At 42.1% G+C, this 27060-nt stretch overlaps 1 protein-coding gene across 2 annotated transcripts in view; it reads left to right on the forward strand.

The window, feature by feature from the left end:
• The first annotated feature begins 5050 nt into the window (after positions 1-5050).
• Positions 5051-27060, forward strand: part of TMEM150C (transmembrane protein 150C) — a 77084-nt gene continuing 55074 nt past the window's right edge. The window contains exon 1 of one of the 2 annotated variants that reach the window (XM_015068081.3): positions 5051-5104. The gene's annotated coding sequence lies outside the window, so the exon portion shown is untranslated. Of the gene's footprint in view, positions 5105-5225; positions 5379-27060 lie in introns of those variants that run through there. The other variant, XM_027059446.2, reaches the window with a different exon arrangement.

Raw genomic sequence — 27060 nt, forward strand, 5'->3', positions numbered from 1 at the left:
GAATCATCTAAATTCCTCAAAACAGTCATTTGCAACAAAAGAATATCATGCTATAAAATGATTAATCTGTAGCCCTCTGATTTAGAAAGTATTTTTTTATCATATAAATAATGAATAGCTTCTATACACTTAATGCATGTTGGCAAAAGGTCTAAAAGAGAAGGGATTGAGCGAAATCAAAACTGTTCACACTGTCTGGCTTATTCTCTTGCTACAAAGCACAGTGTCTTAGTTCACAGAGGGAAAACGGGGTCGCAGTGAATTTCAGAGCCCAGAATCTGGTGTTTATTGGAGGCTTTCCCTCTGAGCACCAGTCACAGACCTCTTGGCAACTCTGCTCTCCCACTGGAGGACGGGAATGAGATGATGCTGCCTAGCACTCAAGAGAATACAGAGAAGTGCTTGGGGATTCCCACGGTTGCCAAGTACATCATATGGAAACCGTCACCAAGGTGATCATATCAAGCAGCCACATGTCAGCCCCCACAGGAAGGCACCCCTGTATGTGTTAGTCTATGTGTTGGAAATCTTTCTCCTTTATCACTCCAGGGCACTACAGATACGCTGGTTTGAGGCCGCTGGCCTGGTGGAGTAAACTCTGAAAAATTAATATGTCCTTGATCTAGGACGTGCTGCACGTGGCTGTAGCCTTTCAAAACATCGACTTTTCTGACTGAGAGATGCCTTTTATCTAATTCTAGCCATTTAGATAGAGGTGAGGGATGTGTGGTAGACAACTATTTAATAGAAAGTCAAAGCAACATTTAGATCCATTTGGATGGGGGGGTTTATTAAAAATGTTTAAAATTTATTTATTTATTTTGAGAGAGACAGAGACAGTGTGAGTGGGGGGGGGGGGCAGAGAGAGAAGGAGACAGAGAATCCTAAGCAGGCTCTGCACTGTCAGCACAGAGCCAGATGTGGGGCTCGAACTCACGAAACCATGAGATCATGACCCAAGCCGAAACCAAGAGTCTTAACTGACTGAGCCACCCAGGCGGCCCCCATTTGGATGTTTTAATTTAGTATCTTCACTTCTAACTTTCTTGTTGGAAAGCTTAAGTTATAATGTATATACATGTGAAGGAATTTCTTGTCACATGTCACTTGTTTGTAGTTTAGGTAAGATGCCAACATAAGACATCCTCAGAAGTTTTTTTTTTTAATTTTTTTAATGTTTATTTATTAATTTTTTTTTGAGAGAGACAGAGACAGAATGCGAGTGGGTTAGGGGCAGAGAGAGAGGCAGACACAGAAGCAGAAGCAGGCTCCAGGCTCTGAGCTGTCAGCACAGAGCCCGATGAGGGGCTCCAACTCACAAACCATGAGATCATGACCTGAGCCGAAGTCGGACGCTCAACCGACTGAGCCACCCAGGCGCCCCGGAAGCTTTAAGGTATAAGGTGTGAGGTGGAATACAATATATCTGAATGTACCACTGATATGTTGACCCAGCAGGACTCATGGTATAATCAGAAAACAGCCTTAGTCTCCTCCATCATGCTGTTCAAACCTGCTCTGTGGGGCTGCATGTTTCTCCTGCCCTTGGATGAATTAATGTGTAAGCCTTATGACTTTTGGGGTCATGCTCAAATAATAAAAAGCATTTCTGATTTATTTTAGTCAAAAATACAGTCTTATATCAGTAATTAACATGTCTGGTACAGTGTCATAATAAAAAAACTCCAACTTCAGTGGCAAAGCGGAGTAATAGTAGGTTTCTTCTGTGTTTCTCCCATCCTGGGTCTTCTCCCCTCCTTTTCTCTCATGAAGCTGCCTAATCCTCCAGGGTTAAAGCAGGGAAGAGAGAGAGCTAAGGAGGCAGAAAGGCCTTGGGGGGGGGGGCGGGGCTTTAACTGGCATAGCTTCTCCAGCAATGGCAGATGTTTCCAACTGATACTTTCTTTCGTGGGCAGTTTTATAGGTTTGTCAGAACCACTCTCACCATTACCATCCTGCAGAGGCATCTCTCAACACCCATTTCCTTGACACAAGCAAGTTCATTTTGCCTGTGACTGGTTGCCTCAGATTCTTCCTCTGGGCCCTGGCCATCTGGAGACAAACCTCTGGGTTCTTTCAGATCTCTGCCTTTCTAGGCAATCCTCATGGGTAGGATCAAAGTCCCGCCCACACTGTCTGCCTCACTCTCTTAGACTTGTCTTCCTTGGGAGTAATGACTTCCCCTACCGTGGACTCTACCCCGTGTTCAGATCCCTCTTGCCAACTCTGGCCCTTTAAGATTTCTCCAGCATTAGGCAGACACCAGCCCATGGCAGTTCCCCAAACTGCAGGGAACGCGTCCTAAGCTCTCCAAGAGGTCTGCCTGAAGTACCTCTCACCAGACTTAAGGTGAGAGAAGAGCTCCCTCCAACATGCCCCTGGGGGTACATAGGAGGGATCTCTTAGAATACCTTCAATTTCTCTACGGAAACCCTTCTCTGATCCAAGCACTCTCACCAGCATCCACCTCAACCTTTTCACATTTTCCAGGTAAGTGAGACATTAAGGAAATACCCCTTTGCAAGTCCTACATAGCAGTCCTGCACCTGCTTGGAATGTGAGAGGGGTTGACAGATATTATCTGGGTCCTCTGTCAAAATGGAAATTAAATAATAGCTCCAATTTAACATCCTGTTACCAAATGTATTCTCATTCTCTTTCTAATTACCCCTATAAAGTTTCTTTACTAGGTAGACGTTGGGAAAGATCAAATGCCGTTTCAACAAACTTTGCATGATTCTATTGTTTATCAGAGATTACTTGAATTATCGCTGGTTGGAGAAGAGTTGGCAATAACTTTGTTATACAGAGATTTTTATTATAACACGATATATTGCAATTCAACCAGCTTGATCTTCATCCTACCCCCATGGAGTTTATAGTTGGCGTCTATCACCAGACCTTAAGCCCTGTTTGTTCTGTACTTAGGCCCTTTCCTCAAAGCCTGAAGCATTTTGGAACACTGTCAACAAATCATTTAAGAATACAGGATGAATCTTTCTATACATTTTTTAAAAAGACAACCAGTTCTAGGAAAGTATTTCGATCTTACACCCATACATGATTTAAAACATCGAAGGTCATATTGAGTACACAGAGAACAAATTTTAATGGGTAGGATTCCAAAAGCAATAAAAGAAAAATAAAAGCATAGGTAAACTTATGTTTTGTTTGTCATCCGTTCCCTCGAAGCTTCACTAAAACTCTCATGACGTTAACTTATAGCACCCAGCTCTCCTTCACAGCCAGTATTTTAACATAATATTTCAGCTGTCAATATCACTGTCAGGAATACAATTTATTTCATGCTTTGGGTTTATCTGGATGGACATTGTGGAGATGAAGGTGGCAGTGATTTAGTGCTGTTGACAAATGGCACTGAGCCTGCTATCCTCACAAATTCCAGTTAGTTTCTTAAGCAAAAGTGGGCCTGGTTCGAAGTGAAAATGAAAACGTTCAAATAAATTAAACATAGTGCAAGATTTCTCAATCTTTCCATGGAGGAAAGGAAAAGTGAGGATATTTTATAAATTGGGGACCCTTTTTCCAGGAAAGGCAGTGACTTTAGTCATGGGCAGGTCAGAATCACCCATGGCTCTTTGTAAAAATACCCATGCCTCTCCCCTCCCAGCCCTCCCTGCCTCCCCAGGTTCTGACGTGTGTATCTGAGGTGGAATCAAGCACTTGTCTTTTTTAAAGCCCTCACTGGTGATTCTGATGTGCAGACACTGTTGAGAGGGACCACCAATTGTTTGGATGGATCCAGAAGTTTTTTAAAAATGGACTGGAAGAAGGTCTGGCTAGAGGGTTCTTCCAGGTACTGTAGACAGAAATGTGTGGCATAGAGGGGATGGAGTGGGGAGGTTCTCACATCAGAGCTGGGGTTCATTCATGGATGGGACTCAGGCAATTCTTTTTTTAAATAATTATTTATTTGGGAGGGGGAGAGTGCAAGTGAGGGAGGGGTAGAGAGAGGGGGGCAGAGGATCCAAAGCGGGCTCTGCGCTAAGAGGCTGACAGCTGTGAGCCCGATGTGGGGCTGGAACTCACCAACCTGGAGATCATGACTTGAGCTGAAGCCTGCCACTCAACCAACCGAGCCACCCAGGTGCCCCAGGACTCAGGCAACTCTTAACTATGAGGACTCACAGATCACTTTGAGAGTCTGATGAAAGATATAGTTACTCTCCTCAGAAAAATACACATAGGCTAACCCCAGAAAAAATGTAGCACATACTCTCAAGGGCTTCTAGATGAGACTTCAGTTTTTGTTTTTGCTGTTTTAACAAGATGGAGAGATAACACTCTCATTAGTTAAGGTAAGGTCCCTGGCCTCAAGAAGCTCACGGTCCAACAGCCAAGAGAAAACAGTAACAATAAATCGATGTACACATAGGTAAGCAAGGATTGCAAGAGTTGCAAGGAATGTTGGAGAATTTGAACCGTGTGCTTTGAGAGGCAACAACAGATGAAAAGACGGGCGTGGTAAGGGGGGGTCCCCCCAAAAGAATGGCAGTCATCCTAAGGCAGGTTGATAAAGGAGGTCCTATTGTGGGAGCTCCGCAAAGCTGCGTTTGGAATAGAAATTAAGGGTGAGCGTGCGATAAAAATGGCATTGATCCACGCTTCTTCTGGAGGTCACTGACAGGGTACCACTGGTAGGTTGAAGTCTGAGGTGGGGAAACTATTAAAATGCCGATGAATACAGTTTTATAACAGACGCAGACGAGACACCGGAAAGAAGAGAGCAAGCTGGCGCCGGGAGGGAGGCCTTGGAGTCCACTGTTCCTTGCAAGGGTCAGAAGTTGGCCCGGTGTTTGTTCTTTACGCTGAAAGAAAACCGCGGGAGAGCGCAGAGTGGCGGAGAACTACATTCAGCCAGTGGATATGAAAATGAATTTTAGCTGCTTTGTGCAAAAACCCTAGGTGTGTAGACAGAAGGGAGCCAGCCAGAAGGTTACAAGAGGTCAAGAATAAATAACCACCAGGCGGAGGATCCCAGATTCTGCCCTTCCTTTTGTTGGGTGAGGAGCGCCAGGCAAACGCGTCCACAAAGGCTTTGGAAAGAAGCGGTCCGGCCGTCCACACGCAGCTCCAGTCCCGGGTAACTATTAGGGGAGCCGAAGGGCGGCGGCAGCCAGAGGCGCGGGGGCGGGGGTGTGGGGGACTCCGCTCTCAGTGGGAAGCCTCGCGGCGGGGACCCCAGAATAAGTCGGGGGCGGGCCGCGGCGCAGCGGGCGGGCGGGGGCGGGCGGCCGAGCAGATCCCACCCCTTCCTGAAGGAAGCGCCCTCCTCGCCGCCGCTGCCGCCGCCGCCGCTGCCTCCGCCGCAGGTCACGGCCCCGCGAGGCGACCGCGGCCCCGCCGCACCGGAGCAGGTAGGCGCGGCGCCCGCGGCGCCCCCTCCTCCGCCCGGGCCGCCGGGCAGCCAGTGGGGGCGTCGGGCCCGGCTCCGCGCTCAGCCCGGAGGCGGAGCCCGGGAGCGGCGGGCGCTGCGGCGGGGTCCTCCCGGCCGCGGGGGCCCTGCTCGGCTCGGGCCCCCTCCGGGAGCGCCCCGGGCGCGGAGCCGCCCGCCCGAGCCCCCGCGGGCGAGACGCGAGTGTCCGGCGGCGCCGCGTGGTCCCCGCCGGCTCTCCCCCGCGCGCGCGAGCGCGGAGCCGACGCGCCTCGGTCCCTGCCGCCGCCGCCGCCGCAGTGCTGTCCGCCGAGCCCCTGCGCCGCCCGCCGGCTGCGGTTCCGTCCCGTCCTTTGACAGGTGTCCCCACCCGCCGCCCCCTTCGGAACCCCAGGCCTTTTGTTGTCGGGAGGACTCTGGTCAGAAGCGACCCCAAATTTGGCCCCCGGGTCTCTCTGCCATTCGCTGTTCACTTTACCGTTAGCCAAGTCAGGCTGGCTCGGGGAGCGAGGTAGCCGGGAAGAAGGCACTAACTTGCTTTGCCCTGTGCACCGCCCTCCACTCTAAATGCACAGTCTGGCTTTCCTCTCCGGGGTGCACACTTGGAAAGAAATGGGGTTTTCGGTTTCTTCGCGGAGGCAGCGGTGGGGCGGGGGGTGGTTACCGAGGCCGTTTGGTCATTCATTGCAATAAAAAAAGTGATTAGCTTTGGATTATGTAGAAAGACCTTATTTAGTGGTTTCCTCCTCCATAAATGAATCAAATCGAGAAGAAGAGTGTTTTTCCCATTTTAAATTACATATTCCCTTTTTCTCTACCCATCCCCGTTCTCTGTCCACTCTTCCCTCCAGAACACTTTATTATATCACAAACGCTCCACTGATTTTTTTGTCAGGTTTATTCCGGCCAGACCGTCTTTCATGGCTGAGCCAGGATTTTGACTGCAAATGGGAGAACATAGCCCAGTTGGGATGGAAGCCTCTCCTCGAATGATCCCATTCCCTCTTACTACATGCGAGGTCTTGTCTGAGAACCAAATATAATGATATGTTAAAAAAAAAAAAAAAAAGTATTGGATCCATTACAACATAACAAAGCCAAATGGTAATATTAGTTTCAGCTTCTTCATTTCTCTGCTCGAATCAAAGGCAAGTTTTTTATAGTGCAGGGCTGTAACTCCATTCTGGGCTGCAGTTCATCATAAAGATAGGCGAATGTGAATATGTAAACTCCATGGTAGCAGTTAATAAGTTGACCTACTTAAAGTTTTCAAGGAAAAATTGTTAGGCTCATATATGTGATATTTGCAGATCAAAGAATTTTTGTCTTAGCGCTCATGCATTAAATCCGAAACTTTTTTTTTTCTATGTGTCCTAGAGACACCATGTTTCTAAGATTAGCTATAGCTGTCATCTCTTAACTAGAAATGTGAGTTTAATCTTCAAGGCATAAGCACAGGAATTTTAATGGTGTATCCTTTATTTATACGTTATTTAATAAATGTTTTGCAAGCTCTCCAACTTGGAAGCTCAAAAACTGGACATGGTAAATAAAAGGATAAAGAAAATTTGCTACCATTAATAACTGGTTGGTAGATGTTATGACATTGAACAAACATATTAAAGGATTTGGAAAGTGCATGTTTATTAAATCTGCCTTTAGCCATAGGCAATTTGTTTGGATTATTTAAACTGATGTTGGTGTCTTTATAGCAATTGTTTAACTCACGTATTTCTCATCAAATGCCTTTCACAGATTGCTTTGTGGAGGAGATAGTTTGCTCTGTGGAATAATTTTTTGTATGAACATAATAATGCCTAATGTTTAGTCTTTGTCATAGAACGACCACAATCATGCTTACAATGACCTTGCAGGGTTGTTGTTGTTTTTTATACTCATTTTACCTGCTTTGTGATCACCAACAGGGACAGCACTTTGCTTTACACTCTTGTCTGCACCCCTGCTTTGTTTCCCCTGTGACCCAAGCACACCTCTGCAGTACAATGGCCAGATTAATAGGGCAGCCCGCAGTCATGAAAGAGGAAAAGCTAGCTGGCCCCTGCAATTTTAGCCATTTGCTTTCACTATAATCTGGCCACTAGGGATCATTTCAGTAACCAATTAAGCAAGACAGACACTGACAAGATAATGTATTACCTCTCAGTCTTCCCCTTCACCAGAAGGATCTATAGCACTCAGAATCCACACTCCAGTGGTAATTAGGTTCTGTGAGGCTCAAATAAGATATGTACTAAAGTTCTCAAAATGAGATACAAAGACCATTACCAAATCTGGGTCTAAATTCATGAGAAGTCTAGGAACAGACTCAGGTATGTAATACATATTTTCCTTATCCTAAGGGTAACAACAGAAGTGCATCCCTACTTATTGTAACTGCAGACTTTTCTTCCTGGATTGGACAGTGCTGTGTGTCTTTATGGTTTTTCATAAACTGCTCTAAGTACTTTCAAACTCGCTTATGAGTTAGTAGCACTTTAACAAGTCATTGCTGTCACCAAACAGCATTTCCTGTCACGTTTGGATTTTAAAGGATAACTTGCAGCAATGGAAAGTCTTAATGCAAAGAGATCTTAGGCCCGTTGGAATGGTATTTTGAGATAATAACAGAATCTTTGGGCAGTAGCCTTCAAATTTAATCCCACAGTGGTTTAAGTCAAGCCACCTCTGCTGAGTAGGGCTTAGAACTCTTTTCCCAAATAAGAAATGAATAGTTTTCTTTAAGCATCTGTAAATGGTCTTTCTCTATATCAGTACTGTCCCATAAAACTTCCTGTAGTGATGGAAATGTTCCATAATCTGTCCAAAGTGCTAGCCACGAGCTACATGTGGCTATTGAGCACTTGAAATGTGTCTAGTGCTATTGAGAAACTCAATTTTAATTTTTATTTAATTTAACTTTATTTGAATAGCCACACGGGGCTAGTGGCTATCATACTGGATAGTCCAGCTCTGAATTGTCTTTACCTGTTTCCTGTAGAGATAACATTTGATGGTGATTATTCTTTAGAAGAAAGTGGAAATAAGCAGTGATAGAACCAGGAAATAAGATTTCACTCTGTCATCCTGTTATTACAAAAAACACTAGCATCTACTCTAAAGGATGTGTTTGCTGAAGTTCCATTCCACTCTAAAAAAAAAAAGTTTCCCTTTTTAATTTATAGATATTTGGTAGCCACAAAAAAAGCATCACCCAGAGTTGTTTGGATGCTTGGCACCATGTGTCTGTGTTCTTGAACTTGCTTAAATTTGCTCTCTTGCACATTATAGAATCACTTATTCTTAAAGTCAGTTTCTAGGGGTGCCTGGGTGGCTCAGTCTGTTGACTTTTTAAAAAAATTTTTTCAACGTTTATTTATTTTTGGGACAGAGAGAGACAGAGCATGAACGGGGGAGGGGCAGAGAGAGAGGGAGACACAGAATCAGAAACAGGCTCCAGGCTCTGAGCCATCAGCCCAGAGCCTGACACGGGGCTCGAACTCACGGACTGCGAGATCATGACCTGGCTGAAGTCGGACGCTTAACCGACTGCGCCACCCAGGCGCCCCGTCAGTCTGTTGACTTTTGATCTCTGCTCAGGTCATGATCCAGGGTCATGAAGTCCAGCCCCACATCGGGCTCTGCACTGAGTGTGGAGCCATCTCTCTCTCTCTCCCCCTCCCCCTCTCCCCCCCCCCCCCTTCCTCCCACTTCCCTCTCCCTTTCTCTCTCCCTCTGCCTCCTCTGCTGTGCATGCACTCTGGCTCTGGCTCTCTGGCTCTCTCTAAAATTAAAAAAAAAAAAGTCAGTTTCTGCACTTTTAAATTTTTCCAGGGGAGGGACATTTGGAGAGAGGTAGGAGGTAGACAGTGACACACAACCATTCCCCCTTTAAAATTCCCATAAATCTGATAAATGAGTACCCCTGCCTCAAGGAATGCCTAGAGCATCACTTAAGGATGCTTGAATACACTTAGGAAATGTTCCATATAATCCTTTGTTTTTTTGAGATTTACAATTCACAATAACATGGTGAAGCCTCTAAGATGAGATACATATACTCATTTAACTTTTTTATTAGTGTTTCCAAAAATTTTTCATATAACACTTACAGTATTTTTCAAATCATGTGTCCTAAGTCATGAAATTGATTTAAAAGGTTAGAATCAGCATTTTTATTTTTTTATTAAAAAAAATTTTTTTTAATGTTTGTTTTTGAGACAGAGAGAGACAGAGCATGAACGGGAGAGGGTCAGAGAGAGAGGGAGACACAGAATCCGAAGCAGGCTCCAGGCTCTGAGCTGTCAGCACAGAGCCCGACGCGGGGCTTGAACTCACGGACCGTGAGATCATAACCTGAGCCGAAGTCGGGCGCTCAACCGACTGAGCCACCCAGGCGCCCCTAGAATCAGCATTTTTAAAAAATGAAATGGAATATGTAGTAGTAGAATAGGAATTCTCACTATGCGTCCCTCTGAGTAGGAGCTGCTAGTGATTAACGAAATTTTTGGTTCTCCCACATGTGGCAAATACAAGGCCACAAGGAGGATAGTGGTTAAAAGCACTACATTAACAGGACCCTTGGGTTCAAATCCTGACTCTGCACTGCCCAATCCATATATAGTAAGGACTATATAAGCAGGCCCAGTGTTTGTAGTATTAATATATAAGTGTGTGTATCCTAGATCATGATGTAAAATACTGCCTCTGAAACTAGGCTTGGGACCCACTTTTGGAAAACACTGATCTGAGACAAATGTGATCATCAATTTTAACAAGCAACATCACTGAGTACTTACAGGGCCCCATGCTGAATGCTTTACATGTATTATTTTGTTTCTCACAACAGTCCTTTGATATATATAAGCACTGCCACAATCCCACAGTACCTATATTCCAGGATGTCATAGAAGCAGAATCTGGACCCCGGGCAGTCTGGTAACAGAACCCATTTAGTTCAACCCCCTCACCTCCCGTATTGCAGTGTAACAGTGATACATAGACGGACATCTGCAGACCTGTGAGGCTCAAGCATTATACAGCATTGCACAAGTACAGAAATGAGCAGACCACAGGTGTTTTCTGTGGAAGACAAGTCCTAAATAGTGAGAGGTGGTCATTGCATTATGTGTAAACTAGGGGAGACCTCTCTGCTGCCAGTCCATGGCCTCTGAAAGCTAATGCCCTTGGTCAGGCAGCCTGGTGACCAAAGAAACACGAATGACCCTGAGACTGCCTACAAATTGTGCAGGCTTCCTTCCCACCTAACCACTTGCTAACTTCTGCGTACTGGTTGTAGCAAATAGTCACAAATGGTCTAAATAGATATGTCCATCCTATAAATCCCCCACTTTTTGCTGCATTCTAAACTTTTCAGAATCACTTCTTGCCTGTAGGTGCTTCATGGTGTGTATATATATTTTATATATAATTGGCATATAACATTATATTGGTTGTGATGTGCAACATATTGATGAGATATTGGCATATATTGCACAATGACTAAGGAAGTCTAGTTAAAGTCCATCGCCACATATAGTTACAAATTTTCCTGTGGTGAGAACTTTTAAGATCCACCCTCTTGGCAACCTTCAAATACATACAAACAGTTTTATTAACTATAGTCACCATGCTATATGTTATATCCTGAGGATTTATATTTACTTATAACTAGAAGTTTGTACCTTTTGATTTAAATTTTAATATAATAAATGGAAAACAATATTGTTTTAAGAATTTTATATAAAAGGAGATGTCTTAAAATTGGGTCTGGAAATCTTTTTTTTCTCCCCTAGTGTAATCTAGAAAGTAAAACTAATTTCATTTTGGAAGTAGATTTCGGTTTTCCCTAAAGGTCAGACCAAATATAAGCGATCACATGCCCGTAGACTTTGTCAGGTAGAATAGGAGAGGCAATGGCTTGTCATTGTGGTTACTTTCTTCTTTAAAAAGTACCGAATGTCCTTGAGACATTCAAATTTGTTCAAGGCTGCAGAGTCGTCCATCTCTGAAGACAGTGATACAGACTCTACCTGTGGAATACAAAGGAGTTCAGTCTTTGAAAAACCACTGAAGGTCATGTAACACTTTTAGGCAAGTGTAGACAAAGCTTAAGAAGTAATTGTGGGGGCGCCTGGGTGGCTCAGTTGGTTAAGCATCCAGCCTTGGCTCAGGTCATGATCTCACGGTTCGTGGGTTCGAGTCCCACGTTGGGCTCTGTGCTGACAGCTCAGAGCCTGGAGCCTGCTTCAGATTCTGTGTCTCCCTTTCTCTCTCCCCTTTCCCTGCTTGTGCTATCTCTCTCTCTTTCCCTCAAAAATAAATAAACATTAAAAAAATTTTTTACAATAAAAAAAAGTAATTGTGATTAACTGTGGCAGTAGAGGAAATTAGTCTGTAGTTTAAATGGTGTTATTTAATTCTGCAATAATTATAATGAATTATAATGGTTTTCAACTGAATGTAAACATAAATGTCTCCAGAAATAATATAGCCTTACATCAAACATTTCATTTATTAACAAAGTAGACTTCTTCCTGGGTTTTTTTTTTTACACTTATAATGGCTTAGCTGCCAAAGAAATATTTTAAGTGGTAATAATTGGAAGTTTTAAAGAATAAATTAAAACTATACATAGCCGAGGTCACCTGGCTGGTTCAGTCGTTAGAGCATGCAATGCTTGATCTCGGGGTTGTGACTTCAAGCCCTATGTTGGGGGTACAGAGTACTTTAACAAAAAGACAAAAACAAAACTGTACATAGGCAAAATGGAAATTATATTATTTAAACGGGGCTGGTTACTAAGACAGTCTTTCAAATTAGTTTTCATTCTATTGATTCATGAGTGGAAGGTGTTAATTAAGAAATATTGATGTCATTGTACAGCATTTCAAATAGAAATATTATTTTTTACTGAAGTGTTTTGTAAATTAGAATTCTGTAATGAAATTGTCCTGGAATTTCTAGGGGAAATATATCTCCTGGAATTTCTAAATTCTACTTTTCACTAAAACTTAAATTATATTTACATAGAAACACTAGTAACTAAGATATACCTACATGCAGTAGCAGGAACATTCACTTATGGATGACAGTTTTTCTTTCTTGTGGTATTATGTTCCCACATATCTTAGACTTATGTCATTTTGAAAATTTTACCAGTCCTGTCAATGACAGCAGTGTTCACAAGAACAATATTTATCGCCCTGTAATTTTAGCAGCTAATAGAATTGTTCCTGAATGAGCAGATTATTTTTTCTATGACATTTTGATTGGTGTTTTTCCATTTTCATTTGAGCTTATATGTGGCATAAGAATTGACTTCTATGAAAAGGGGAGGGTTGCCATTTGCATACCGAAATTTTGATGGTCTCTGTATGCGTGTGAAAATAAAGACAACAGTTTTCCATTAACTGATTTGGGAGAAGGGATACTGTTATGATCAAATGGTGGCCACATGATCATCTTTTAAGATCAGACCACTGAACCAAGTGAGCGTACAGTTACAGGGCCATAAATTTGGCAATTCGGAAATGGTGTTCTTTATTAGCTGTTGGTCACCATTTGTGAAATCCTTAGCGTGGCCCCTGGCCCAGGTAACTTTTTTATTTTCACTGTTACGGCCTATGCATATTTTACACTAGTTCTTGGCATACTGTCTCTGTTAAGGCTGACTTAACAGGACTCTGATGTTGAACCTAGGCTGACTTCAGTTTCGCGTATCTCCTGGTTTCCTTGCTTGTGGCATGTGTACCTTGACTTTCCAGTTTAATCATTGTTTCTTTTGTGTAGGAATTATGTCACATAATCTTTTTGTATCCCACCCAATTGTCTGAGGATGGAGGTTGGCAAACTATTTTGTAAATAAAGTTTTATTGGAACACAGCCGTGCCTGCTGGTTGCATATTACCTGAGACTCTTTCTGTACTACCGCTACAGAGTCAAGTAGTTGAAACAGCCCATCTGGCCCATAAAGATGAAAATCTGTACTATCTGGCCCTTTATAGGAAAAACTTATCAACCCCTGTTCATATGATACTCTTCTTATGGGATCCGTGAAGAAAATGTGGAAAAAATGGCCTATCATATATAGTTAATAATACACAGTTAATTGCTTCCTGTAGGAGCAGATTACACATGTGAATGACTAAATGAGTGACAAAAACTTCTCTTTTCCTATTGCACTGTCCATTGCCTATGCAAGAAGGTGTCATCACCATAGGCTTAGGTATCATATAGACCTGGGTCGCTAGCTGTGTAACTTTGAATAAATTACCTAATCCTTTTTAAGCTATTATAGGTACTATGGCACCACTGTTGGAAGATAGTCCTCTGAGCGTCCTGTGCATTTTGACAGGTCTTTACAAAGAGAGGCACCAACTGTGCTTTTGTCCTGGGTTGTCTTTTCAAGGATGTTTGTGTAATGAACAGTCTTGGATATAGAGGTAGTGTTGCCCTCAGAAGCAAGGGGCAGGCATGCTTACATCTAGTGTAATAGATTTGAGTTTCCCCAGGTCAGAGTTCCTCTCCAGGAATGCTGCTCACTGTGTGTGCAGGTATCACATGACCCTCTTTGTGGCACCTTGCAGGAATTGAGCTGGAGAACGGTACAAGAAAATGCAGGTACTCCAGCTACTGCTATTGCTGAGAGTAATAAAGTCCTTTGTCCCTGACCTGAGAGTCTTGGGTCTTATGCCAGCATCCATGAAACTGTGGCAGATAACTTGTGCAAATAGCATAAAATCCCAGACCTTTCCAATTCTCAGACACCTATTCTGTGGGGTTATTATGAGACTTGAATAAGGTAGTGAATATTAGACATTTAACACAGTGCCTGGCAGATAGTAAGTGCCCAATAAATGTTAGCTATTATTCTCTAGCTGGTTATTAACTCTGAGGTATGAAGTTGAGTCCCAGTTTTGTGTGGACAACTTATATCGTAAGATAGTGGCTTTTCAAAATGTACGTCGACAGAGCTGTGAAAACAGTGAAGTAGATTAATTTTTGTAATGAAACAGAAAATACAATACAATGGAATATATTAAAATATGCAAGTGCAAAATATGTAGTAAGGATAAATATTGATTTGTAAAACCTTTAGTTTCAGTTATATACGTGTGTGTGTGTGTGTGTGTGTGTGTGTGTGTGTATTTTGGGCTGTGATATAAAATATTTTTGTTTACTGTCAGTCGTGGTCAAAGAAGTTGGAAAGCCACTGCTGCCCTAACACATATATGGAACTATACAGAAAACTTTTGTTCATGAGACCATAGAATTCCTGTCTTAGTTCTCATTCTGGAAAAGGGGCATAAAAGGCTACTCTCCCTCATCTAGGTGTGACTGCTGAGAAGGAATGACCTGAAATTCAGTTTGTTTACCGTCTGCAAACCATGTGGTTCATTTTGCCCATGATAGCAGAAAATGAATATAGCCACAGGTTATTTTCAGAAGGAAGGGTGTTTTTGTGGTTATGTTAGCATTATCCAATAGAACTTTCTATGTTAATGAAAATGTTCTGTTTCTGCACTGTGCAGTACAGTAGCCACTATCTGTTGAGCACTGAAATGTGCAACTAAGGAACTGAATTTTTAACTAAAAATTTAAAAAAATTTTTAAGTGTAAAAAAATTTTATTTTTGAGAGAGTGAGAACAAGACCATGAATGGGGGAGGGGCAGAGAGAGAAGGAGGCAGAGAGAACCCCAAGCAGGCCCCATGCTGTCAGCACAGAGCCTGATGCGGGGCTCGAACTCATGAACCGTGAGATCATGACCTGAGCTGAAATCAAGAGTCAGATGCTTAACCAACTGAGCCACCCAGGCACCCCAACTAAAAATTTTAATTAGGATTAATTTAACTTTAAATAGCCATGTGAGGCTGTTGGACAACACAGTTTTATTTAGACAACACAAGGTTGTCATTTCCTCCAGTACAATTAACAATGTGGTTTGGCTTCTGATACTGTCCTAGGGTACAGCACCCTTCCACTGGGTTGTTCAAACAACCATTGACCCTTGCCCATGGCTGGCTTGGGCAATCATTTGGGTGAAGAAGTGCTTGAGGAGTTGCTACCTTGGACAGCGCCACACACCAGGAGAAAATGTCAAGGAGCTGTAGGTAGAGATTCTCAACCCTGGCTGTGCAGTAGAATCATCTGAAGAGCTGTAAAAATTCAGGCTGCATTTCAGACCAAATCAGACATTTTTTAAAAGTTCCCTGGGTGCTCTTTCATTCCGTCTGCTGGGCAGCCTGTGCACTTCAGTGCTCCATCACGCTATCACAGGCTTGCCTGTGGTCATATGGGCAGGGAAATGGGCACATGAAAGACAGTGGACCCCTCCCTTATCTTAAACAGAAAGACTCCAACTTATCTTTGGTGTTGATTGCTGAGCTGTTTCCCACCCGGTTGCCCTTGCAACAGAGGTCCCCTTGCTCAGTGGGGCCAAAGTGCAGATTTGTGCATAACAGAATTGAGCTTCAAAGAAAGAAAAATATAGGCTCTTATTGACCAATTCATGTGTGCAATTCTTTCCATTTATATATCCAGCAAACATTTATAGAGGCCCTACTGTATGTTTGAGGTAAAGTGTGCTTGCTCAGTCTCATGGGGCACACCGACATGTAAACAGTTATCCTACAGCAGGGTAAGCTTAATATGGAGAGAAGAATCACTATGTGCCTTGAGAGCACCCAGGAGCACCCAGGGTGACAGAGATAGTGACACCCAAACTGAGTCTTACGGATAAAACGGAGTAGTCACATGAAGAAGGGGGAAAATGAACAATAGAGCAGATACAGCCTGGGAGGAAGCCCTGGCTTAAATTTTCTGTTCCTCTAAAGGATGCCTGTTGGTTAAGTGTCCAACTTCAGCTCAGGTCATGATCTCACAGTCAGTGGGTTCAAGCCCCGTGTCAGGCTCTGTACGGACAGCTCAGAGCCTGGAGCCTGCTTCAGATTCTGTGTCTCTCTCTCTCTCTGCCCCTCCCCCACTCATGCTCTGTCTCTCTCTCAAAAATAAATAAATGTTTTTTTAAGTAAAAAAAAAATCTAAGACTGAACCCCATAAGATACCCTCCTCATAGAGAAGACCCTCCCTGCAGTTTTGCAAACCTCATGGGATATCCTTATCCTAACTGGGCTTTATCATTTATTCATTCACTCACTCATTTATTCATTCATTCAACAAGTATGGCGTATTGAGGTGTTACTGTATGCAGACATCATCTAGGTGCTGGTGGTAGAACAGTGAACAAAACAGCATCTCTGCCCTCAGGGGGCTTTATTATCTATTGGAGAAGACCAACCAGAAATAGATAAATAAGGAAATAGTATAGTGTGTGACAAATGTGTTATGGAGAAAAAGAGTTTGGAAATACCCAAGAAAGTGCTCTGAGAACTAGAAGTCTTGTAGCATGCTCTCTCTCTACAAACTTACTAGCATTTCCTACCTCTTTTTTGAAACTAGACCTGGATCCTGCAATCGTTTTCTTTTATTCAAGCCTGGCCATCCACCTGTGTCCATAACCCCATGACCTCCTACCTCTTCCACCACCTAACTGTGTCAACAAGACCTTTCACACCCACCTCCCCTACATATCACATCTTGTGTTTTCACTCCCTTTTAATGTTTTCTCGTCCTCTGTTGGTTCCTCCCATTCTTTTCCTCTGCCCCAAGAGAATCCATGTCTAATAATGACCTTGACCTTTTGGCTGACTGCTCTCTCACTCTTCCATATGGGCCACTGCATGAAAAGGTGTGTCATGCAAACATGGTAGAGCACCTTCCACCCCTTCTCAGCACTCCTATCCATCCAGTTCCTACTCACTTCATTCATTCCTTGAGGAACTGAGGACCAGGTTCCACGTCTCCTCTGCCTCCCTGGCTCCCCAACTCTTGTCATAACCCTTGACAATGATACCATCATGGAATATCTGACCATAAATCTGGCTTCAAAATCCCCAGGACCATTTTAATAAGTTCATCTCCAGTTAAACCATAGCTGCTCACTCCCAACCCTCCACACAAATTCTTGTTCAAAATACTTTTCACATCAGAAATCTTTTTTTTTAATGTTTATTTAATTACAGAGAGAGCGCGAGTGGAGGAGGGGCAGAGAGAGAGGAAGGAGAAAATCTCAAGCAGGCTCCATGCTGTCAGTGCAGAGCCTGACGTGGGGCTTGAACCCATGAACACTGAGATCATGACCTGAGCCAAAATCAAGAGTTGGAGGCTTAACTGACTGAGCCACCCAGGCGCCCCCTCAGAAATCTCAACCTCAGTGTCCCATTCTCTCTGAACATCACTATACATCCTTCTAGCTGTTCCATACCCTACTCCCTCCACCTCTTTAACATCACTGAGGCATCCAGTCTCTTGACTTCCTTCAGCTGCCCTAATTCTTCCTTATAAATGCAAATAGAGTCATATCTGTCTTCATGTCCTTTCCTCAGAGGATGTGGTATCCTGTTTTCTGCATGTTTAAGGCCACCACATTACCTGAATCCTGAGTACCATCTCCTCATGCTTCCTTCAAGACCTTTGCTCTGTATTCCTCTTTTCTTTTCTGTGGTCTTTTATCTCTTCCCTTTACCGTCTCCTCCTGTTAGCGAAGCGTTCGCAGGTTACTTCCATAAAAATAATTCTCTTATGTTTAGTACATTAAGATCTCTACAAGAACATCTCTACAAGAACACTATACAGTCTTGTGAAATATTGTTGGAGGTATATAAATGTATTTCTCACACGGAAAAATGATCACAAAAATAAGTTTAAAAAGTATTAAGACAGGGGCGCCTGGGTGGCTCAGTCGGTTGAGCGTCTGACTTCGGCTTGGGTCATGATCTCACCGTTCGTGAGTTTGAGCCCTGCGTCGGGCTCTGTGCGGACAGCTCAGAGCCTGGAGCCTGCTTCGGATTCTGTGTCACCCTCTCTGTGCCCCTCCCCAGCTTGCGCTCTGTCTCTCTCTCTCTCTCTCTCTCTTGAAAATAAATAAAACATTTTTAAAAAAGTATTAAGACAGATTTATTGATTTTGTTTTAATTTTTTTTTATTTTTGTAGTAAAATACTCAATATAAAATTACAGGGGCACCTGGGTGGCTCAGTTGGTTGAACACCCAACTGTTGATTTCGGCTTAGGTCATTATCTCACGGTTTGAGACTGAGCCCTGTGTCGCATTCTGTGCTGACAGCCCGGAACCTGCTTGGGATTCTCTCTCTCCCTCTCCCCTACTCTCTCTCTTTCTCTCTCAAAATATAATATAATATAATATAATATAATATAATATAATATAATATAATATGTATAATATAACATATAAATAAAATTACTATTTTAACCAATTTTAAGTATACAGTCAGTGGTGTTAACTGTATTCACATTGTTTCACACTCAATCTCCAAAGTTCTTTTTTTTTTTTTTTTTTTTTTTTAGACCAGGAAGGTGGTATATATTTAAATCATGAACAGGATGCATTAGCTATGGATTCTAAAAACAACCTAATGAAGTGGGAACTCTTAATCCCATTTAACAGATGACTACACAGAGTTTTAGCAAATGTAAGAAATTTTCCAAAATTTGCAGAGCTAGTACACGATAGTGCCAAGATTCAACCCTATTTTCTTTTTTGTTTGTTTTGTTTTTTGGTTTTTTTAATATATGAAATTTATTGTCAAATTGGTTTCCATACAACACCCAGTGCTCATCCCAAAAGATGCCCTCTTCAATACCCATCATCTCCCCTCCCCTCCCCTCCCTCCCACTCCCCATCAACCCTCAGTTTGTTCTCAGTTTTTAAGAGTCTCTTATGCTTTGGCTCTCTTCCACTCTAACCTCTTTTTTTTTTTTCTTCCCCTCCCCCATGGGTTTCTGTTAAGTTTCTCAGGATCCACCTAAGAGTGAAAACATATGGTATCTGTCTTTCTCTGTATGGCTTATTTCACTTAGCATCACACTCTCCAGTTCCATCCATGTTGCTACAAAGGGCCATATTTCATTCTTTCTCATTGCCACATAGTACTCCATTGTGTATATAAACCACAATTTCTTTATCCATTCATCAGTTGATGGACATTTAGGCTCTTTCCACAATTTGGCTATTGTTGAGAGTGCTGCTATAAACATTGGGGTACAAGTGCCCCTATGCATCAGTACTCCTGTATCTCTTGGGTAAATTCCTAGCAGTGCTACTGCTGGGTCATAGGGTAGGTCTATTTTTAATTTTCTGAGGAACCTCCACACTGTTTTCCAGAGTGGCTGCACCAGTTTGCATTCCCACTAACAGTGCAAGAGGGTTCCCATTTCTCCACATCCTCTCCAGCATCTATAGTCTCCTGATTTGTTCATTTTGGCCACTCTGACTGGCGTGCGGTGATATCTGAGTGTGGTTTTGATTTCTATTTCCCTGATGAGGAGCGACGTTGAGCATCTTTTCATGTGCCTGTTAGCCATCTGGATGTCTTCTTTAGAGAAGCGTCTATTCATGTTTTCTGCCCATTTCTTCACTGGATTATTTGTTTTTCAGGTGTGGAGTTTGGTGAGCTCTTTATAGATTTTGGATACTAGCCCTCCAAAGTTCTTTTTATCTTGCAAAATTGAAATTCTGTACCCATCAAACAACTTCCTCCTTCCTCTTCCTTCCTCACTCCCTGGCATCCACCATTATGCTTTCTCTGCGAATTTGTCTAGTCTAGGTACCTCATATAAGTAGAATCATGCAGTATTTATCTTTTTATGAGTGACTTATTTCATGTAGCATGATGTCCTGAAGGTTTCTCCATGTTGGGTGTATTAGAATTCCCTTTTTAAGGTTCAATAGTATTACATTGTATGTATATGCCACACTTTTAAATGATTCCATTTTTGAAATTAGTAGTAGTATAAACACATATATATAAAACATTATATATCATATATATATAGCGCCTGGGTGGCTCAGTCAGTTGAGTGTCTGACTTCGGCTCAGGTCATGATCTCGTGGTCTGTGGGTTTGGGCCCCGCGTCGGGCTCTGTGCTGACAACTCAGAGCCTAAAGCCTGCTCCAGATTCTGTGTCTCCCTCTCTCTCTGCTTCTCCCCTGCTCACGCTCTGTCTCTCTCTCAAAATAATAAACATTAAATATCAATATAATAAATCAATATTATATCAATAAATATTTATAATATCAATAAATATCAATATAATAAACATTATATATCAAAGTTTTTTGGTGCAGAAAGATGACTTTATTAAAGAATGGGGACAGGACCCAAGGGCAGAAAGAGCTGCACTGGGGTTGGGAAGAGTGACTGTATCAAAATGTTAATAGTGGTTAACTCTAAATCCTGGAAGTTTGGAAACTTTTCATCTTTTTCTTGATCTGTACCTTCTAAAGTATTTATAGTGAGCCAAAGAGACAGACCTTCATCAGCTACAGTGGAGTCACCCCCATGATGGGTACCTGCCCTGCTCCCCTGCCCCAGCTCATCTTCCACCACTCCGATCTGAGCACCACAAACCCCTGCTTCCTGCATACACAGTGGTCGGATGCCTGGGAGCCCCTGCCCATGCAACTCACTGCAGCTGCATAGGAGACTTCCACATCTCTGAAGACTCAGCCCAAGATCATTTACTCCTTGCTTGCCTACCCCCTGCCCTCAGTGCTGGGTCACTTTCCCCCTTTGGAGCTCCCTAATTCCCCATACCAATCTCTGGTGCTGTGGTTCTTTCCTGATTAACTATGAGCTGCTTAGGGGCCGGGACTCTGCATTTATCTGTGTATGCTCAGCAGTGAGCCTGGCAAACAAGCTGAGCAGCTTAGGGGGCTACTGGTCATTCAGAGGGGCTGGATCACAGGATGCTCAGAAATGAGGTTGGAAAAGTAGATGAAAGACTGGCCCTTTCTCCAGTACACACTGCTGCCCCTTGGATAAACAATGTAAAGATTTAAAAATACTTTACATTTTCCTAAAAATAAATTTGATTTTAATATCATTGTAAAAGACTACATTTTTATCTTAATGATACTGGTGAACTCTGGCCCCTGTCCTTGGTCACATCGACCATGCCCGATCTCCTATAGTGTTGGGCTTATAAACGTGTGTTTGGTAAATACCTGTTAACCTCCTTGATAACCCTCCTAGCTCCCTATGATCAAACCTCTGTTCCTTAAATTCAGCTACTTTGACGGGCTGGAACAGGAGTTATTTGGGGGCATGGGAGGCCTTTATCCTCATCCCCCATGTTATATAATAGTGACTCGCTGCCTACACTACATGTGTGACTGATCCCGATCAGGACCCTTAGGAGACATGAAGAAGTAAAAAGATGTACACCTGGCATGGCTTTGAACACCCTGGTGAGTAGAGACAGCGAATGAATGCTTGCTACCCTTGATCTTGCCAGCTACACTGGACTGGCAGCTAACATCGTATTGTAAGCAGCAGCTGTTCACAGTAAGAAACCTTAATGGGCCACACAAATTTGGTAAAACACATTTCACAGGCTGGTAAAGTTAAGTAGTTTTGGATAGCTCTCTTACATATAAAAGGGGGATTGTAGGCCTCTGTTAGGGGGCATGAAAGGGGCAGAAGGAAAGTGAACAATAGTTATAATTACTGGGGAACTTAATCAGTTGGGGCCACCTTCAGCTTCTCAACCCACAAGGATTTATATTGGGTTTTCTTAAGGAAAATGGCCCAATGTGAGTGATTCACCAAAGCATCTGAAATAATTTTAGCAAAAATTATTAATGATAGGACATTTAGTGTTTGAAATGATACATGTTTCAGCTGTTGAACCAATATGTGGTTCACTGGCCTGTGCTGTTTGCATCAGAATCACAATAGGGTCCTTTCGTGTTTCCATCTCATCCAAATCAGGCTCTTTTAGAGAAGCTTGGCCAGACTAGATAGCCCTGGTTATGATATTGTTGTATTGTTTTCTTTTCTTTTTGCCCAGTAGGCAACTAAAGGAAGTAACATGACTCAGATGAAGCGTTAGACTTGGAGATGTTAATGGCAGCCTTTAAGTCCAAGCCTAACTGCCCTCTATACCAGCTGCATGCTTGAATAGGTTATTTAATGTATGGAAACTTAGAGTTTCTGTTGTTCATCAGAACAACTTAGAGTTTCTGTTGTTCATCCATGTAAAATGTGGATTTATTTGTCTGCCTTGCCGAATAGACTGTAAGCTTCTTCACAGTAGGGGTTGTGGCTCATAACATCCTTAGCAAATCAGTACAGGTACTTACCTGCTAAGGTAAGAATTCTGCAAATATTTGTCGAGCAAATCAGATTCATCTTACTTACTTCATAGGTTGTTTTGAAGAGCAGGTGGGATGAACAGCAATTTAGTGTAGTGTTGACAGCACAGGCTCTGGAGCTAGTCCCCTGCATCCCCATCCTGGCTCCAGCATTCCCAGGAACATGATGTTGGGCAGGTTACTGTCCTCTGTACATCTGTGATGGTACCTGCCTCCTAGAGTTGTGGCTGGTAAGCACTGAGCAAATGCTCCATACATACCAGCTATTGATATGACATGTGAAAGGCTTTTCAAATTGCTGTTCATATAAAGGTGATATTTGTTCAATGAGGTCTTGCCACGTATTGGACGCTCTGAAATACTTTCAGTAGTGTGTCTTTCCCTATCTTATCTAGTGGTGATTCCATTACGTTCACATTTTCTTTTTTTTTTTTTTTTAACATTTATTTATTTTTGAGAGAGAGAGAGAGAGAAAGCACGCGAGAAGGGTAGGGGCAGAGAGAGAGGGAGACACAGAATCTGAAGCAGTCTCCAGGCTCTGAGCTATCAGTACAGAGCCCAATGTGGAGCTTGAACTCACGAACCACGAGATCATGACCTGAGCCGAAATAGGACGCTTAACCGACTGAGCCACCCAGACACCCCTATTTCACATTTTCTATATCCCAAGTAGGGTGTCTTTCATGTGGACCCTTCTTTTTTAAATTCATTTATTTATTTGGAGAGAAAGAGTGTGCACGAGTGGGGGAGAGGGGCAGAAGGAGAGAGAATCTTAGGCCGGCTCCATGCTCAGTGCAAAGCCCGACATGGGGGCTCAAACGTAGGAACCATGAGATCATGACCTGAGTCAAAACCATGAGTCGGAAGCTTAACCGACTGAGCCACCCAGGCAACCCTCACGTGGACCCTTTTAATGACACCCATGATCACCCTGATATAAAATATAAGGTTCAAAGAAAGGCTGCCTTGACCTAGAACTGATGTTTGCTCTCTTTTTCCATTGTCTGTTATACAGAAATAACTGTGGCCAAATCCCAGGCACTACACATTTTTAAAATTATGTTAAATAGCAATGATTTCATATGTGAACACACTGCAGTACTTTCCACACTGGTTTCCCTGCTTCCTTGAGTCTCTTGTGCACAGTGCTGTCTGCTCATCTTCCCAGCATTTCATTTTCATAATGGTCTCACCCACCCAGGAACCTTCCTGAGAAAGTATCTTATTTATATGACCAAACCCAAGTACTCGTGTTGACATTCAAGGCCATGCATAATCGGAACTCATGCTATCTATCCATTGTTTTATCTGTTGTTTTTCTTCCCATTCCTCTCTACTATAGATTTTTTCTGCCCACTTTCCTGAACACAGTCTTCTTACTTTCATTTTCCTGGTTCTCACTGCAAAATGCCCTACCTGACCCGTTCTGTTAAGGCCTACCTGCTTTTTCAATCCTACCTCTTGCTTTTTATTTATTTTTATTGAGAAAGAGTTAGCATAAGCAGGGGAGGGGTAGAGAGAGGGAGAGAGAGAATCCCAAGCAGGCTCCATGCTGTCAGTGCAGAACCCAACACGGAGCCTGGATCTCAAGAACCATGAAATCATGACCTGAGCCGAAGTCAAGAGTCAGGCACTTAACTGACTGAGCCACCCAGGTGCCCCAATCCTACCTCTTCTTGAACATTGATTGGCTTCTTCCTATATTTTTGCATTTGCTTATATTTAATTTAGAGCTTTATTAGGTGCTGTTTAAAAATTCTCATTGATGACTCAGATTATTAACTTAATAATATTATAAGGTTACCAGTTAAGCATTGAGGAAAATTGTACTTGTTTTATATGCATAAGTAAAAAAAAATAATAAATTAACATTTTCCTTTTGGCAGCTATAACTCCACCCCATTGCACATAAATAAAGCCCTGGAGCCCAGACCATATGCAGTAAAACAAAATAATATTGTAGAGCAAGCAGGGCTACTATTGCTATTATGGGACTCATAAGTCACTACTTCCTGACTTTTATAATACATGAGACTATGGCTGCTTCAGTATATCAACATTTCTTCTCTATTAAGCCATGGATAGAGTATAGAATTAAGAGCCAGAACCCTGAGATCATTTAAGTACATAGTGGGAATCCAGTAAATGTTGTGAACATGTTAGTCTGTGGTTTATTTTTGGGTCCTCACTGATGGAGTCTGATTTATATGTGTCCATTCACTTCTCTGTACTAATATAGTACATCTTCCACAATACCGATATTTTATTAAACTTAAGATACAATGAAATAAAATTGTATTGCTAGAGGAGCACCTGGGTGACTCAGCCGGTTAAGCATCTCACTCTTGATTTCGGCTCAAGTCATGATCTCACGGTTTGTGACTTTGAGCCGCTAAGTAAGGCTCTGCCGTGACAGTGCAGAGGCTGCTTGGGATTCTCTCTCTGCCCCCCACTGCGCGTGCACATGCTCTCTCTCTCCCCCTCTCAAAATAAATAAACATCAAAAAAATTGTATTGCTAGAGTACATACATATTCCGTGAATCATGAAAAATCAACATCTTCTTCCTCTCCTTTCTACCCCCTCCCCCCCACCACACACACACACACACACACACACACACACACACACACACACACACCGCGGTCTATTCTTTTTCTTCCTCTCTTTCTCATCAGTGGGCATCTGAAATGCAGAGTTGTGGGCTAGGAGCTGTGTGGATGTGTGGAGGAGTAAAATAGTGCCTTCTCGCTCTAAGAAATCACAGCCTAGCACAGGAGACACACATGTGAACAACTGTGTTCTAACCGGAATATGAGGTTGAATTAAATAAAAGTAAATAGTTACATACACAAACCAGGGAAAACAGAGAGAAAGGGAAGCCTGGAAAGTATATAATTTACAACAAATCATACTTACTAAGTTTCTGGTATGTGCCAACCTCTGTGCTAGTTAATAATTTGTGGCTGTATCCTCACAGCAAATATTGGAGGTAAGTATATTAATCTACTTTTCAAAAATAAGCTGGAACGGACTGCAAAAGAGGCACAGCTGGGATTGAATTCTAGTAAATTGAAAGCTTTCAAGGGGTACTTTTAAGTAGCCACAAAGCCTTGCAGGGGCTTACATTGCCCTAGGGGAAATTAGGATTAAAAAGGAATAAAATGCAAAGAAATAACAGGCAGAAAAAAACAACTTTTTAAAGAAAATATCCTTCAGTTTTGAAGCCTCCAAAGTAATGAATGCTAATCTCTTCTTTATTAATTTAATAGCTGAAAGAGCAGGCAGAGACACTGAATGACTTGTTTTGTAAATCTCCAAATAAAACGAGTTTCCTCAGGATTATTAAGTAGATTTTAAAGAGGGTCATAGACACAAATTTCTATACGTAGTTGTGTTTCAACAGCTATTCCAGATGAACTTTAGAAACACTGTCAAATTCCAAATTAATTCCCTTGAGTTTTCTTTTTTAATTGAATTCTGGATATCTCTAAATTAATGTGGCGAGAATGACTTTCTTCACAGTTTTCTAATTAACCCTCCAGGAACATTTATTTAAGTTTTTGTGTGTCTCAGAGTTTTGTGGGGTTTTCCATGTCCATCTCTTATTATAGATAGTCTTAGATATTTTATGGTTTTTTAATGCTATTATAAATCTTTTGTTTCCATTTTCCTGTATAATTAAAAGCTGTTTTAATTTTCATCTTTTATCCAACCCTTTATATGAACACTCATTAATTCCAATAATATTTTAATTAATTCTCTGATCCTGTACTAATTTTATTACAGAAAATAACTCTATTTCTATATTTCTTATAACTAGACCCCTTATTTCTTTCTTCTCTTACTGAATTGGTAAGAACTGCCAAAACATTGTTAATAATCATGGTAACAGTATTCATTCATGCTAGTTTTGCTTAATAGGAAGGCTTTCTTTTAACACCCAAGAACGATATTGGCTGATGGTTTGTAAGAGATACTCATTATAGAATCCTTCTATTCCTAATTTTCCTAGATATTTTGTAAGGGATGGGCACCAGATTTTATCAGGCGTCTTTTCAGGATCCTCTTAGGATTTTTCTTAGTTGATTTATTAACATTTGTATTACATCAATAATACCAATATATCCTGGGATAGACTCTCCTAAGTTATGGTTTATTTTTCTTTTAGTACATTGTGGGTTTTATGTGGTGTTTTCCATTTGGGACTTTTTGCTCACATTATCCATCAGGATTATTCATACACCTAAGTATGCATATTATAACACATTTGTATTTGGGGGTCACATTGTATATATATTTTTGTATTCTGAATTGTCTGTTTATGTACTGTAACCATTTTCCTGTCACGGTAGAAATTTTTCAAAATGGGTGCCTGGGTGGCTCCATCGGTTGAGGGTCTGACTCTTGATTTTGGCTCAACTCATGGGGT

The sequence above is a fragment of the Acinonyx jubatus genome, chromosome B1 (genome assembly GCF_027475565.1).
Source record: "Acinonyx jubatus isolate Ajub_Pintada_27869175 chromosome B1, VMU_Ajub_asm_v1.0, whole genome shotgun sequence".
In the NCBI taxonomy this organism is placed as follows: domain Eukaryota; kingdom Metazoa; phylum Chordata; class Mammalia; order Carnivora; family Felidae; genus Acinonyx; species Acinonyx jubatus.